General features: G+C 46.5%; 1 long non-coding RNA gene and 1 pseudogene across 1 annotated transcript in view; one reads left to right on the top strand and one right to left on the bottom strand.

Annotated features, from left to right (window-relative positions):
• The window catches only part of LOC118544032 (uncharacterized), a 66,494-nt gene that overhangs the window by 15,644 nt on the left and 33,428 nt on the right, over window positions 1–17,422 (top strand). The gene's annotated exons all lie outside the window — the stretch shown is intronic.
• LOC118521798 (small ribosomal subunit protein eS12 pseudogene) lies at window positions 4,614–5,269 on the bottom strand (annotated as a pseudogene).

Here is a 17,422-nt window from a genome sequence, read left to right on the forward strand (position 1 = left end):
AAAGCCAGCTAGAGAATCAGTGGGATTACAAGGATTAAAAAGGGATATGACGTGTGGCAGGAGCCTGGGAGGTGGGGGTTTTAGGTTGCTGGTGGCTTAAATGAGACGTCTCTAGCAAAGCTTTGGGTGAGGCCATGGAGAGGTGAATGAGGAAGAGAAATTTTATCTTTCCGTTTCAGTATCTTCTTTCCTCCTCCTACTTCATTTTCTCCCTGGATCTGCCTTGCTTTGCTCCTCTTTGCCTTGAATGTCCCTTTTCTGCTTCTCCGTGACCAGATCTTGGTCATTTCCAAATTGTGGTGCCTAACCGAGATGGTAGAATGCTTTGGATTGGGCTCACTCTGTAGGCGCACACGTTCTCACCTAAGATCGGTACTAAGAGATGTTTACACCTAAGTAGTTCTAATCAGGAATAGGGGAGGGGCGAAGAGTCACCTCAAGGTCCTTTGCTTCTTCTGCTGGTGTTTGGAGAGGGTAGACAACCTGGTCACCCTTGACCTAGTAGGGTTTAGCTAGGGGATCCTGACACCTGGTGGTTACACTTGGGAGGTGCAGAGTTCTTAATAGCCCCACTCCTTTACCATTTACTTATCATTTATTGAGCTATTAGCATATGAATCATCTCACTTAAAACACAACAACCCTCTGAAGTATCATTATTTTAACTTGACATATGAATTATTTATGTTAAATAGTTGTGAACTGATTTAAGCAATGGGGTAAGGGATTTTTTTTTCTTTACTCAGCTCTTGGGGCAGTGCCTGCCACATAGGAGGTTCTCAGGAAATATTTGTTGAAATAACATTTTGTGTGGTGCCTGGGTGGCTCAGGTGGTTAAGTGGCTGCCTTTGGCTCAGGGCACAATCCCAGGGTCCTGGGATGGATCCCCGTGTTGGGCTCTCTGCTTAGCCAGGAGCCTGCTTCTCTTTCTCCCTCAGCGCCCCCCCCCCCCCCCCCCGGCTCATGCTCTCTTGCTCTCTCTCTCTCTCAAATAAATAAATAAAATCTTAAAAAAATATTTTGTACTTATCAACATCATGAAACATTAATTCAGAAGGCAGTATCTTTGAATAGAATTGATGTAGGTGTGTCTGGGTGGCTTTGTCGGTTAAGCATCCGACTCTTGATTTCAGCTCAGGTCTTGATCTCAGGGTCATGAGTTCAAGCTCCACAGTGGGCTCTGTGCTGGGCGTGGAGCCTACTTAAAAAAAAAAATTAATGTGAATGCAGTACTGCCAGCCAGATAAGCCTAGACTCAGTCTGCTGCAACTCTTGCTTAAATGCTCTTTCCCAGAAATCTCCCTGTCTCAGATACTTGGAGACCAAGTCTGCTGCTGAGAAAAATTCAAATCTATTGAAATTCTACTCACCTACAATCATCCTAGACTCTATCCTGGACACCATAAGGCTGAGTTCCTGTTCAAATGCGGCCATTTCATATTGAGCAATCACCAGAAAAACCACAAGTTTCATTCAGCTGAGGCTGCTCAAATGCTGCCTTCCTAGACTCCCCTACCTGCACATTAGGGGCCCAAGATGGATGTTTGTTGATAGGAACACTGAAGATATCTGGGATGATGGCCAATTTGTTAGAGAGGAAGACTGTGAATCAAGTGGCAACATTCAGTGAATGACAGGGGGAGAGAAAGAAAGAGAGAGACACTGACCAGTAGGTTGTTAGATGACCACAGTGAAGAAGAGAAAATGAATGGATGGTATGAACCTCAAGGAAGCAATGTTGGAAGAGTTATGGCTTAGAGGTAGTGATGAAGTAGTAGGAGAATGCCAACCCTATCTCTAGGTCCTGGGATATGTGGAGATGCAGGGAAGTGGAGTCTTGAGGGGAGAACCATGTTTCATTTAAGGCCAGAAAATGGGAGAGTTTCCATGGAAGAAGGTTTGTCTGTCTTTGAGTGAGAATTTTCTAGGGCCAAGTGGAAAGGTCTGACAGGGAGAGGTGCAGTGGGAATTTGGGTGGGTGAGAAAACACAGCGAAGTGTGGAGACGAAGAGAGAGGATAGATGATCAGAGGGGCTTCGTCTTGGATAGTGGCCAAATACAGTAGAATGTAAAGAAGAGGGGTATTAGCTTTCCTCAAAGCTAAGGCAGGCTGAGGCCCTTGGTTTTGGTGGGAGACTGGGACATTTGGAGTCATTATTTTGAAACTCATCAGGGAGTTGCAGGGATAAAATCAAAGCCATCTGAGTGATTAACCCTGGCAGGTAGAAAAGACAGGGAGCAGAAGATGAGTAGTGCCTTGAAAAGGCTGAAGAGTGAAAGCCTCTACATATTGGCTGACCGCATGTGAAAAAGAATGTTTTTAGAAGTCAGTAAGCTGCCCCACCAGAAATGCTATACTCTTAGGCCCCAAACTTTAGTAGGCTTGTTTTCTGATTTCAACATCTCTTTGGATGACAGCTTTCTGAAATTTCTTGGCAGGCTCTTGGTACTTCCTTTTTTATATTAAGATTATTTTTTGAGAGAGAGTGGGAGGAGGGGCAGAGGGAGAGTGAGAGGGAGAGCAGCAGACTCCCCGCTAAGTGTGGGGCTCAATCTCACAACCCCGAGATCATGACCTGAGCTGAAATCAGTAGTCAGCCATTTAACCAACTGAGCCACCCAGGCGCCCCTCTTGGTACTTCCTTTTAGACAGTTCTTGTTGATCCTCATGGAATTCATTAAGGTCTGAGTTCCTTGAGACCGTGGATCAACCATGTCTGTCTCTCGGATGCCCCTCTATTTCTGTCTCTGCCCATTTGACATGTTTTCATAATGGGAATAAAGGAAGTGAAGCACTTCAAGATCCAGAGAGATTTTGAGGTTGAGAAGAAGGAAATTGAAGAAGCGTATGTTGATGTCCTCATTATTTCCTGTACAATGGAAAGCACGGTCAGTGACTGAAGGTGAGGGGGGTAATTCTTATCTCATATGGTTGTGAGCATTAAATAAAATAGTGGATGTGAAGCATTTAGCACAACATGTGACTCAATAAATTGGAGGGTTTTTTTTTTTGAAATTTACTTATTTTTCAGTAACCTCTGCGCCCCATGTGGGGCTCAAACTCAAAACCCCGAGATCAAGAGTTGATGTTCTTCCGACTGAGCCAGCCAGGTGCCCCTAAATTGGAGTTTTAAAGAGCTCCCTGTGAAGAAGTCAAAGTCCTGGTTGGACATAGAGGTAGTCAAGGCAACTGACAGGGGTTGGGCAAAGTTTTAACTGGGGAGATGGTGTGGAGTTGGGTAGGTGGTGTGCAGCTAGGCAGCACTTAGCAATGGATGAGGGCACAGACAGGAGCTGGGACCTAAGCAAGGACAGACTAGCAAGCTACTAAAGGTGAAAGAAGAGGGGCGCTTGGGTGGCTCAGTCGTTAAGTGTCTACCTTCGGCTCAGGTCATGATCCCGGGGTCCTGGGATCGAGTCCCGCATTGGGCTCCCTGCTCGCGGGAAGCCTGCTTCTCCCTCTCCCACTCCCCCTGCTTGTGTTCCCTCTCTCGCTGTGTCTCTTTCTGTCAAATGAATAAATAAAATCTTTAAAAAAAAAAAAAGGTGAAAGAATAAACAGGTTCCATCACATGGTATAACCTTAAGCAGTAAGTTTTAAGTGAGGCATGGATCCTGGAAAACTGTTTGCTAGCTAGGGGGTTGCCTTAGACCCAGAGGTTATACCTTTCCTGAGTTGAACTTTAAGGGCCATTCATTCTGACCCATAATGGAAGCCAGAGAGCCCGACTTTGTATTTTTATCTCTGCAACCACCAGCCAGTATGATTTAGAGTTTAATAATACTTAGTAGGTAGGAAGAGGGAATAGAGAAATTGGGTTGGGGAAGGGGACTGGCAAAAGGAGAAGTGAACGGGGGAAGCTTAGGATAGCAAAAGCCATATTGTTGGAGTGTTTGATAAAGGGATGAAGCAAAAAGAAGGAGAGTGTTGTGTAGGATAGCAGACAACTCTAAAAAAGAAGGGGAGGCAATGGAATTATAATGTGGTATATTTGCTTTCCCGCCATCAAATATAGTACCTGGAACCCAAATATGTGAGTGCTAGAAACTTAATTCTAAGTAATAACATAATAAACTTCTAAAATGTAAAATGAACTTATGTATTAAAAAAATGGATTAAAACTGTACTAACAAAATTAATAAGATGAAAAAACTGAGTAAGCGGCATTGACACAAAACACTTCCCTGGTTATGTTTTCAGTTCTTTGTCTCTCAGAATAAAAGATGTTGCTGTGCTTTATTTTATTTTATTTTATTTTTTTAAGATTTATTTATTTATTTGAGAGAGCGAGAATGAGAGAGAGAGAGAGAGAGAGTACATGAGAGGGGGGAGGGTCAGAGGGAGAAGCAGGCTCCTCGCTGAGCAGGAAGCCCCATGCGGGACTCGATCCCAGGACTCCGGGATCATGACCCGAGTCGAAGGCAGTCGCTTAACCAACTGAGCCACCCAGGCGCCCCTAAAGATTTTATTTTTAAGTAATCTCTACACCCAACACCCTCACAACCCTGAGGTCAAGAGTTGCATGCTCTACTGACTGAGCCAGCCAGGCGCCCCTGTTGCTGTGCTTTAAATCAGTGGGAAATTTTAAAATTCACTTGTTATGGTGTAAAAAAGAAATCTTAGTCCTATTTTCAATAGGTACTAACATACACTGGTAGTATTTTAACAGTCACAGTTGCTTGACAAATATGGATGTTTGATGAAATGCGGTTGGCTAAATTATACTCACTTGTCCAAGGAGGAACATTCCTTTTTTTTTTTTTTTTGTGGAACAAGAACCAAGTTTATTTGTTCATTTCTTGCATTTGAAGTATTCCTTGATGACATCCTTCGCCTGAGACTCTTTGCCATAGTCCTTAACCTCCACACAACTGCAACCAACCACTTTACGGGGTTTTCCCTGTCAGTTTTACAGAGGCCTACCCATTCCCCTAGTTTCTTTTGTCATCAACCTTGATTAGGTTGATTTGGTGTTCAGCACAAAGGGCCTCCACCAACTTGACATACATAGGCTCATCACAGTTGGATGCACACACACAAAGATGGGCCTGGCGCTTGTCTAAGGCTTTGGCAGCTTCGCGAATTCCACATGCTAGGCCATCGCATCGTGGATGAGGGCGGTCTTCAGCACCTCTTGTAAAGCAGTATTAACGTCCATTACACCTCCGGCAGCAATGCCTTCCTCGGCCATGGTAGTGGATTACGAGTGTAGCTGAATCTTGACTGCACGCGACCTTCCGCCTCCATGCGACTCAGTGGTGGCAGGGAAAGAGAATCCTTTTTTTTTTTTTTTAAGATTTTTATTTATTTATTTATTAGAGAGAGAGAGAGAGAAGGCATGCACACACGAGTGTGGAGAGGGGCAAAAGGAGAGGGAGAGATAGAATCTCCCATGTAGACTTCCTGCTGAGTGCAGAGCCCGACCAGACCCAAGATCATGACCTTAACAGAAACCAAGAGTCAGATGCTTAACCGACTGAACCACCCAGGCGCCTCCAAAGAGGAACGTTCTAGGGAAATAGAAAGAAATCCTCAGCATTTAAGCAGGGTCTGTACAAAAAGAAAGGAAGTAGAAGCAAGGTATATTAGTTTCCTATGGCTGCTGTAACAAATTACCCCAAACTGGGTCACTTAAAACAACAGAAGTTTATTCTCTTACAGTTCTGGAGGCTGGAAGTCTGAAATCAAGGAGTCAGCAGGGCCTTGCTCCCTTCAAAGGCTCTAGGGAAGATTCCCTCCTTGCCTCTTCTTAGCTTGTGTGGGTTCCCAGCAACCCTTGGCATTCCTTCGCTTGTAGATACATCCTTCCAATCTCTGTCTGTCTTCACATGGCATTCTCCTTTCTGTGTGTCTCTGTGTGTCTGTGCCCCAAATTTCCTCTTCTTATAAAGACACCAGTCATAATTGGATTTAGTGCCTGCCCTAATCCAGTATGACTTCATCTAAACTTGATGACAGAAACGAGTGCCAGAAGACCAGAAGACATTCTCTTCCAAGACCATGCTTTGTGGTTACACCAGGACTGGGCACACCAGGACAAAGCCCCCACAAAGATAAACACTTAAAGCTAGATCATTACTCAGCTCATCTGGAGAACCCCACTCTCAGCTACCACTGGGTCTAGGGCACATACCTTCATCCCCTCTTGGCACCATCGCTGCCTAATCCTTCCCAGAAAAAGGTCAACATCCACTCCACCACTGTGAACCCTAAGAGGCAGCATCTGCCCAGGGAAAGGCATTTCTTTCTCCCTATATCAGTGCTTCACACACGAGGAGATAGCCCAGACCAAACTGGGGGCTATACCACCGCTTGGTGAACCAACAGACAGCCTCAGCCAAAAACGGCTCATGAACATCTCTCTGCTCAGCAAGTCACTGGAGAGTTGGGGTGACCAGACCACTGATCTGCACACTGAGCCGTAGTCTCCTGCCTAGGTTAGGAGTTGGATAGGCGACCACTTGATACAGACAATGCAACCTCAGAGGGTATAGGACCAAGTCACAGCCCCCCAGTTTGGCATACCAGGAACCATCAGAACATGAGTCATATCTGAGCCATTGCTCAGGATACTACAAGAAGGGCCTCCCCAGTCAGACCTGGACGTAGATCCTTGCCCAGTGCTCAGCCAACCATGACACAGCCCCAAGCCACATCCCATGCCCCCACTTGCTCAGCAGAACAGACCGTGATGCTTGTTCCAGCACCAGCTGAAGCAACTGCCTTCAGGACAGGATCCTCCCTGTCCCTGTACCCAGCAAGACACAGGACAATCTTTGCTGAGGATCTGTATACTTGCCGCCCCTGAGAACAGGGACTTGGTGTCCTTATTTGACTCAGTGTCCTTAGTTGCTTAGGATAATGAACGAGAGACTTGGTTCAACCTGAGACCTCACCCTTACCCCCTTGCAGCATGCCTGGACCCAGCCCCCATCCAGAACCCTCTCTTCTATCTCTTCATTCTTCATTCACTCCTTTTCTACTGGGTCCTTCCCTGAAGTCCCCCTTATAACTTACTGCATCTCTCTCTTCCATCCTAAACACCAAAGCCAGCCCTTTCTACTTCTCTCTCTCTTTTTTAAGATTGATTGACTGATTTATCAGAGAGAGAGAGCCAACGTGCACAAGCAGGGGGAGTAGCAGGCCGAGGGAGAAGCAGGCTCCCTGCTGAGCAAGGAGCCCGATGCAGGACTCAATCCCAGGATCTTGGGATCATGACCTGAGCTGAAGGCAGACGCCCAACTGACTGAGCCACCCAGGCGCCTCTCTACTTCTCTTTCTATTCATGTCAGAGCTGAGCTATTATTTATTTGTTTGTTTGTTTGTTTGTTTGTTTATCTTTTAAAGATTTATTTATATATTAGAGAGAGAGAGAGCGGGAACATGAGCAGGAGGGGCAGAGGGAGAGGGAGAGAGAATCTCAAGCAGACTTTGTGCTTAGCTCAGAGCCCCCGCACAGGGCTCGATGTCACAACCCTGAGATCAAGACCCGAGCTGAAACCAAGAGTTGGATGCTTAACCAACTGCGTCACCCAGGCGCCCCAGAGCTGAGCTTTTAGAAGAGCATTCTGTAGCCCTGTGTCTACCTCCTCCACCCTTGTAAGCTGGCCTCTGCCATCATGCCTCAATTACCACCTCCAAAGGTTGCTTGTCCAGCCCTCACCTCCTGGACCTGGTTGGGAGATCAGACACTGGGTTCCAGCTTCCTCAGTGAAAATCTCTCCTCCTTCAGGTCCCTGGATTCTATTCCTGTATCTCCCTACCTTTCCACACACCCCTCGTGCCATCCCATGTCCCCATGGATGCTGTTCTCTAGGCCTCCGAAGATCTCTCCCAATGCCCCCTTCTTTGCACAACTTTCAGGTGACCTGTGAGGCTCCTCTCAGGTGTCCCCTCCCCAAGAAACCTTGGCTGATCCCACCCACAGTCCCTGGACTTACCTCTCTATCATAGTGCAACGTTGCATTCTGGGGAGTGCATCCCTCCCCTGCTAGAGCTTAGGTCCTCACAGGCTGGAACCCCCTGGTGCTCACCTCTGGGTACCCTGATTAGGGTGCAGAACCTGATTCTGAACCAGCTCTTGCTAAAACTGTGTGCCCCTGGAGCTGGAGAGCTGTGTGTTTGGAAGCAAGGGGGCAGCTAGGACCTGTGCATGGGATCCTGAGCTCCCAGAACAGGCAGGAGGCCTGCATATTGCTGGGTTGTGGGGGGGGAGCTGTTGCAGAAGGTGGAGGGGCTGTCAAATCAGGCCTGCTCCCAGCAAGTGGCAGCAAGGGCCACCTCTAATAACCCCCATAAGGGCTCAGTAAATGTGTGTTGAAACAGCTGAGAGGCGTCTGTGCAGACTTAGCCATCATGAGAGGCATGAAGAGCCCTTGAATTCCCGCTGTTAGTAAAGATAATTTGGCAGGCAGAAGAGAGGGAGGTTGCAGGAGCGGCTTGTAGAGCGAAGCACCCAGCTGCAACAGAATAAGAAGTAGTGGCCCGACAGTTTCAGGTCAAGTGCAGGGCTCTGATGGCTTCTGGGAAGTGAGGGGAGCCAGGCCCTTTCCTGTCGGCAGAGCCAGAGCACTCTCCATAGTAATGGGTGGTACACACCCACACTATGATGGTGAGGCCATCATAGAGGCCAGGGGTGGCATTAGGGTGACCAGCTGTCCCAACTTTCCTGGGACTGGGGGATTTCCAAAGAAGCGACACTTTCAGTGTGCAAACCAGGACAGAGCCCCGGGCAAACTGGGACAGTTGGTCACCCTTGGTGGCATTGGAGGGAGGATCAGTCTCAAGCAGGGCTCCCTTCCCCTCTGCTATTTAGAGCACAGGAAATCAAGGGGGCATCGGTCTGAGTTGCAGCCCCATCAGGATGTGCCAATGGGGCTATGGGCCTGTATCGAGTTTGCGGGTGGAGGGCTGCCTGGAGGTGGCATGGGTTGGGCCCTCTTCTCTCTTCTGGAGGGCTTAGCCTAAAGGAGTTGGGTCCCAGCTCTGGTTTGGGGGTCACTGTGTTTGGCAGGGGTGCTGTGAGGGTTAATGCATGTATTAACCTTCTATAAGGGCCAAGCCTTATGTGCAAGCTGCAAGTGAGATATGCAATAAGCCTGGAATTATCCTGAGCTGTTTTGCCACAGCATAAAACATAATGATTACTAGCGTGGCTCTGCGACGACGGACCCCAGGGATTTCAGGGCAGTTTTTACTACAGTGTCAGCATTGTTTTGTTTATTTGTTTTTAATTGAGAATAAATTCACATCACATATAATTTGCCATTTTATTTTATTTTTTTAAGATTATTTATTTGGGAGCGAGAGCACGAGTGGCGGGGAGGGGCAGAAGGAGAGGGAGGGGGAGAAGCAGGATCCCCACCAAGTGTGGAGCCCCATGCGGGGGCTCGATCCCAGGACCCCGAGATCATGACCTGAGCCGAAGGCAGACGCTTCACTGACTGAGCCACCCCGGCGCTCCTAGAGCATTTATGTTTGAATAATAGTGAGATGCATGATTTTCACGTGGTCTTGATGCCACGCACTTTACTCCCGCCCAGGGCTCTGGGGTCGAAATTCTGCGGTTTCTGATCTGAGAGAGAAAGTGCATCCCACCGTGGCCCTTACAGAGGAGGACGACTGGAGCTTGCACCTGGCCTCTCCAGACAGCTTTCTGTGAGCCAGGCTTTGCCTGTGACGCTCGTCCTTACTTTCATGCTGTATTGTATTCTTCTCCTGTGATAAACTCTACATTTGTAAGCATTGTCATGTTGGGTCTCTGGATCTTCGGTAGCAAGCCAACCCTGTTTTCACTACTGGGGGCTTGAAGTAGGGGAGTTGTGCCTGCTTCTTGTCTGGAGATTTGGGGGAGCAGGGGGACTGTAGAACTAAGCCACGCCAGCGTGGTATGAAAGAGCTGGAATGTGCCATCTAGACATGAGGCATCTAGACATATAGAATATGAGAGAGGTTCAAGGTCTGTCTGATTCCAAAGCCCATGCTTTTCATGACTTCTCTGTACTGCCCTTTCTCTCTTCATTAGGGATTCCTGTCACAAAGGAAGGCTTCCCATTTTATAGCCTTGTCTCTCTTCTTGGAACTGGGGCTTGGCGTGTTTTTCCTTCCTTCCTCTCTCCTTGCCTCCCTCTCTTGATTCCCTGTCTACTCTTAGTCCTTCTCCCTTCCTTTCTTCCTTTCCTCCCCGTTTTGCTTCTTTGTTTCCTTCCTTTGCAAAATTACTTTTCCTTCCTTCCTTCCTTCCCTCCTCCCTTCCCTCCTTCCTCCCTTCCCTCCTTCCTCCCTTCCCTCCTTCCTCCCTTCCCTCCTTCCTCCCTTCCTCCCTTCCTTCCTTCCCTTCTTCCTTCCTCCTTCCCTTCTTTCCTCCCTCCCTTCCTTCCTCCCTCCCTCCCTTCCTCCCTCCCTCCCTTCCTTCCTTCCTTCCTCCCTCCCTTCCTTCCTCCCTTCCTTCCTTCCCTTCTTCCTTCCTCCCTCCCTCCCTTCCTCCCTCCCTCCCTTCCTTCCTCCCTTCCTTCCTTCCTCCCTCCCTTCTTCCTTCCTCCCTCCCTTCCTTCCTTCCTCCCTCCCTTCCTTCCTTCCTCCCTCCCTCCCTCCCTCCCTTCCTCCCTCCCTTCCTTCCCTTCTTCCTTCCTCCCTCCCTCCTTTCTTTCCTTCCTTCCTTCCCTCCTCCCTTCCCTCCTTCCTCCCTTCCTTCCCTCCTTTCTTCCTTCCTTCCTTCCTCCCTTCCTCCCTTCCTTCCTTCCTTTCCTCCTCCCTCCCCTCCTTCCTGCCTTCCTTCCTTCCTCCCTTCCCTCCTCCCTCCCTCCCTCCCTTCCTCCCTTCCCTCCTCCCTCCCTCCCTCCCTTCCTTCCTCCCTTCCCTCCTTCCTTCCTTCTCTCCTTCCTTCCTTCCTTCCCTCCCTCCCTCCTCATTTACCATTGGGATTCTCCCATTGTCTATGCTGTCGTCTTGCAACCCTGGGTAAATACCTCACTTAACCCACTACTTCATACAATAGCTTGTAAAAACTGGACCCTAAGATTCATCTTAGCTTCCCACCAGCAGCATTGCTGGAAGAGCATGGAGGACGCTCCCTAGCCCACTTTACAAGTATGTGACAGACAGGGTGAGATAGCATACCAAGAGTTCTGCCTACAAGAAGAAAGTGCTGGGTATTTTCCATGGATCTTCTTACCCGCCCCCCAAATCTATTCTCCACCTTTTTCTGCGTTGTCCTGTACCCCGGGAGACCAACCTTTCCATGGTCTGTGTCACATGGGTTTCTGGTTGGGTTTGGCCAGTGACAGGCGCTGACATGAGATTAGAAGGTGGGAAGAGAGAGAAGTCAGAGTATTTATTCTTCCTGTTCCTTTCCTGTCCAGCCGTGGTTCTGGAAAGGGCAGCATTCCTCGATGGCCACAACTGCTATCAGGCAACCCTCTTCCATAGTTCCTTCTCTCACCAGGCTCTGGCATTACTTCCCTCTCTTTGCCTCTTCTGGTCAAGGGGTAGTAATGCTTTCCCTCTGTTGCTAGTCCCTGAACGTCTTACCATCCCTTGTTGCTTTCCTTATTCCTGCCCACATCTTCATTCAGCTCATCTTGGATAAATCCTTTGAGTGTGCCATCTGTCACTTGCCAGGACCCTGCCTCATACAAGCAGGACAAGGAGCCGCCCTAGGACTGGGGCCAGGATAGTGGCATTTCCATGGACCCTGGGGTTCTCCTCCCCATCAAGTGAGAGCATATGTTGTCAGAGCCATAGGCTTGGGTACTAGAAAAAACTGCGAATCCAAATCTGATGTCGGGATGCAAAAGACATTCTTTTATACAAGGCTCTTGGGCTTTGTGTGAAGAAGTGAGGTATGAAGGCCAGGCTTTGCTAGGACTACCAGACCCTAAACAAAGAGGATGGTACAGAATCGCTGTTCACTCCTGACTTACTGTTCTGCGTCAGAGTGGCTCAGGTGCTCTCAAATCTGGACTTCATGGGAATGAACAATCTTATCTGAATCAGAAAGAGTGATAAATCAAGATGTCATTTTAGTCCTTAGTAGGGCAGTGTGAGTACAGCATATTTCCTTTGCCTACATTGTTCCCAAGCCAGCTATCTGGCATCCTCTCTGACCTCCTGGAATGATCGTAATCATCTGAGGTGACTATTGTGGGTCTCCTGGTTTGTGTTAATTGTTCCCATGGCTGGAATTCAGCCATGTCTGTGCATGTCTCATAACTTGCAGGGGGGGGGGCAACACAAAGCTATTTATTTGCATCAGTATCAAATTGCACAGGGCACCTATGTAAAGGAGGTTTTCATGGGCACCGGGGGAGGTATGAAAATAAAGAAGATGGTGCCTTATTTTTCTTGGGTGTTGATTTTCCTGCCCAGCCTCAGAGACACGTATTTGAGCCCTATATATAGAGAGAGGCTAATGGCAAAAGCTGATGGATCTGGTTCCCCTCTGAAGTGTGATAGTGTGGGAGGGAGCACTCCCCTGATGCCTTGATAATTTGCAGTTTCAGCGGTCTAAGGAGGCTACACTCTTCACACAGATGTGGTGGTAAGAAAAATTATGCAAAATCTGGAAATAAGGCAAAAGGGTGTCCTTCCCATGTCATATTGGAGCCTTGTCTAACAGGTCTGCCTAAAGATTATTTAATTCTTGGGGTGCCTGGGTGGCTCAGTCGTTAACTGTCTGCCTTCGGCTCAGGTCATGATCCCGGGGTCCTGGGATAGAGCCCCACATCGGGCTCCCTGCTCGGCGGGAAGCCTGCTTCTCCCTCTCCCATTCCGCCTGCTTGTGTTCACTCTCTCACTGTCTCTCTCTCTGTCAAATAAAAAAAAAAGATTATTTAATTCTCTAGGGAAATGCATTTTGTGAGACTTCCTATTGACTATTAAAGCCAAGTCTTTGTGAAGTCCTTGTTAACTTGCAGATTTTTGTTTATAGGGATGCAAGTGATTGAGTCCAGTAGAAAAGACCACACCCAAGGTAACAATGGTATTTCCCTACAGTCCATTAACTAGTATTGTATCTAATTTAGTAATCTTACTCTAGAATTATTTCTTTTAGTGCCTATATGCACTTTCTTTCAAATGCTCCTTTGAATCAATTTACCATACTGCTGTTTCTTCATTAATGAGTTAAATAAAATTGGTATAGGTGCTAACTTTGTATTTTGTCCTAGTCATATTTTTTTTAAAAGATTTTGTTTATTTGAAAGAGAGAGAGAGGGTGCCTGGGTGGCTCAGTTGGTTAAGTGTCTGTCTTTGGCTCCGGTTGTTGTCCCAGGGTCCTGGGATCGAGCCCCAGGGGTCAGGCTCCCTGCTCAGTGGAGAGCCTGCTTTTCTCTCTCCCTCTACCGCTCCCCCTGCTTGTGCTCTCTCGCTCTCTCACTGTCAAATGGATAGATAAAATCTTAAAAAAAAAGAGAGAGAGAGAGGGCACATGTGCAGAAGGGAGGGGCAGAGGGGAGGGAGAAGCAGGCTCTTCGCTGAACTGGGAGCCCATCGCCGGCCTCAGGTGTTTTACTGAGCAATGTGAAAAGCATGGTGGGCGCTATAAGTTAACTGTAGCTGACAGGGATGTTTGTGAGGACATTAGATACACCTCCCGATGACTCCCAGACATCACTTGGTGAAATCAATATTTTACCCAAAGTTCCTTTATCTTGACTGTGAAGACGAAAGGAAGTCAGAAGAGGGAAGCTGCCCAAGTTTCACTGAGACATTATTTCAGAACCTTTTCCTGAAAACTTCTGGTTGGATATCTTTTTGCCAACTCTAACTCAGCATGTCTAACACTGGGCTTATATTTTCCCTCAAACATACTCCTACCATTTTCCCTAGTCTATTGAATGGCACCTCTGCTCATCTAGTCCTTCAAGCCAGAAACTGGAAGGTCCTCTTGGACTTCTCCTGCTTCTCCATCTTCTACCTATAATCAGTATTGTCAACCTAAATAAAGAGATAAACTGAGGCAAGCTGGAATTACCAGAAATTGAGTTTATTCAGGAATAGCAGAGGAATTGCAATTTGGAAAACCCATGCTGTAGCAAGTGCTGTAGCAAGCTACAGGCTAGTCCGTTGAGGGCTTGGGTGGGCTGTATTCATGGGCAGAGTGCAAAGAGGGGGACATCCAGCCCCTGTCAAAGCAGTAAGTTCATTGGCTTGAGGACGGAGAGAGATTCCTGGTGGGTTTTCACTGGTCAGGAGATAAGTCTCAGTCTTCTTGTAAATCAGACATTTATGGGAAACTGGTCTGTCTCTCAATTCTTAAGTTTCAGTCTTCCAAGTGTGTATCCGTGAGATTCTCCATTTTGTATCCTCCAGTCCCATTTTATTTATTTATTTATTTATTTTAAACTTTTTTTTTTTAATTTTTTTAAAGTAATCTCTACACCCAACAGGGGGCTCAAACTCATGACCCAGAGATCGAGAGTCACACGCTCTACTGACTGAGCCAGCCAAGCACTCCCTTCAGTTCCATTTTAATTTATTTTATTTTATTTCATTTTATTTTTGTTTAAGAATTTTTTTAAAAGTTTTAAGATTTATTTATTTATTTATGAGAGAGAGAGAGACCATGAGCACACGAGTAGGGAGGGGTGTCAGAGGGAGAGGGAGAAGCAAACTCCTGGCTGAGCAGGGAGCCCAATGCAGGACTTGATCCCATGACCCCGAGATCATGACCTGAGCCGAAGGCAGATGCTTCACTGACTGAGCCACCCAGGCGTCTCTAAAAAAAATTTTTTTTAAGTTTTATTTATTTAAGTAATCTCTATACTCTACATGGAGCTTGATATCATGACCCCAAGATCAAGAGTTGCAAGGTCCTCAAACTGAGCCAGCCAGGCCCCCCTAAAGAATTTTTTAAGATTTTATTTTTAAGTAATCTGTACACCCAACATGGGTTTCAAACTCATAACCCCAAGATCAAGAGTCACATGCTCTACCCAGTGAGCCAGCCAGGAGCCCCTCCAGTTCCATTTTAGATTGAAATTTGTTTACACACCCAAGTCTTACTATCTCATAAACATTTATCCCTTCTTATTTAGTCTTCCTATTACTGCTTTCTCAATTCAGTTCTTAACACTTCTCACTTGATGAGCCTCCTCACCTGCCTCAGGGTCACCTTTCTTATCACCCATTCTGCCAGTCTGCTTTATATCATGTTGTCAGTTTCATCTCACTAAAAGAAAATTGTAATCATGTTACTCCTCTGATTAAAACCCTTCAAGGGTGGGGCGTCTGGGTGGCTCAGTCGGTTAAGCGTCTGTCTTCAGCTCAGGTCATGATCCCAGGGTCCTGGGATCAAGACCCACTTCTGGCTCCCTGCTCAGGGAGGAGCCTGCTTCTCCCTCTCCCTCTACTGCTCCCTCTGCCTCTCGCCTTGCTTATACTCTCTCACGCACTCTCTCAAATAAATAAATAATCTTTAAAAATAAATAAATAAAATAAAACCCTTCAAGGGAAGCCAGTGCAGAAGTGGTGTGGATGTAATTTAATGATGGAATGGATAAAACAATAAAGGGCATGAAAAAGAATCTTCAAGGGTTTCTTGCTGCCTGTAGGGTAAAGTCCAGTCCAGGCTCTTAGCACTAAAGCATTTTATGACCCGATCTCAACCTGTTTTATCAGCCTCGTCTCATCTCCAGGCCCTCCCTAGCAAACATCCTATACTGCAGTTACATTGCACTACTCACCATGCTCTTTTGAGCTTCCTTGTTTTTGTGCTTTCTGTTCCCTTTGTCCTCTTCATTTATGACTATATTCCTAGTCACCTGCCAAACTCCTCCAGGTGGAAGTCACTGGTGTCTCCTTAAATTTTACACCCTACACACCTTACTTACCTCACCCTAGTCCCAACACTGATAGCTCTTGAAAATACCCCTATTAGATAATATTAAGCAAAAGAAACAAAGTGAAATAGAGTATTATAGTAGTCTCCCATTTGTTCTGGAAAGAAGGAAGAATTTCAAAAGCATTCATATATCTATTTATGTTTTTAAAAAGAAACACAAGACAAATAAACCAGAATACAACAAGGTTGATCACCTACAAGAGTTTGGGTCAGAGAGGAGAGATGGTACAGGAAAGATGTGGGAAGGAATGACACTCCTGAGTATGCATTACTACATAGTTTTGACTTCTAAAGCATATTAATATTCTATATATTCAAAAACGAAAAGTAAATCAATAAGGATGAGAAGGGGGAGGGGCGCCTGGCTGGCTCAGTCAGAGGAGTGTGCGACTCTTGATCTCGGGGTTTTGAGTTCGAGCCCCACATTGGGTGTAGAGATTACTTAAATAAACGAAACTTTAAAAAAAAGTATGGGGGGGGCGCCTGGGTGGCTCAGATGGTTGGGCGTCTGCCTTCGGCTCAGGTCATGATCTCAGGGTCCTGGGATCGAGTTCCGCGTCGGGTTCCCTGCTTGGTGCAGAGCCTGCTTCTCCCTCTCCCTCTGCCACTCCCTCTGCTTGTGCTCTTCTGTCTATCTCTCTGTCAAATAAATAAATAAAATCTTTAAAAAAAAAAAGTATGGGGGGAGAATAACTCAACTGAAAGCAAATGGAACAAATGAACCATACTGTATTTCAAATACCCACACTTAAAGAAGAGGTGGGGGCAGTAGAAAGGACTAATTCAAGTCATTTATGAACTCCCAGTCTGAGATGAGATGGGGTTATGAGGCAAGCAGAACTGCAAACAAATCCTGAACTCTCTTTAGTAGGTTTGGTTTTGGTAGAGGTATAGGCAAAACAATTCTGAAACGACTCAAGATAAAGGATTGAACAAATGAATAAATGGATCGATGTAGTTGGGCATCAGGGTTCTCACTGTAAACGAAGGGACATACAAATATGAAATGGGGAAAGGCAAGAAAGAACCCTGTGAGGATGGATTGGAATTGGAAGAATTGGTATGAACTCATTATTTCGGAAATATGTACATATATGTATATATGCATGTTAATGTTCTCATTATATATCTGTATATGTGTGTATGTATATATATACATGTGTGCATATATTTACTAGTTCTGTCTAATGAAAGGGCCAAGAGGCAAAAACACCCCAGTAGTAATGAGTACACCTAATGCTCAGATCTTTAACTCTAATAATGTTTCCTCCCTAAAAGGAACCAAGCTCCTCAGAATAATGGCAGATTGCAGGGCTGGGACAGAGTAGGGATGAGATAAATCTGGAACATCTTTTTTTTTTTTTTAAAGTAGGCTCCATGCCCAGTGTGGAGACCAATGCGGGGCCTGAACCCATGACCCTGAGACCAAGACCCGAACTGAGATCAAGATTCAGAAACTCAAACCAACTGAGCCATTTAGGCGCCCCAAACCTGGAACATCTTTTAGGTCATAAAGTAAGGAAGTGCTTTAAAAACAATGAGGGCATGTCATAAGTATACAGGAGCCAGCTTGAAGGAGC

This window comes from Halichoerus grypus, chromosome X (genome assembly GCF_964656455.1).
Source record: "Halichoerus grypus chromosome X, mHalGry1.hap1.1, whole genome shotgun sequence".
NCBI lineage: Eukaryota > Metazoa > Chordata > Mammalia > Carnivora > Phocidae > Halichoerus > Halichoerus grypus.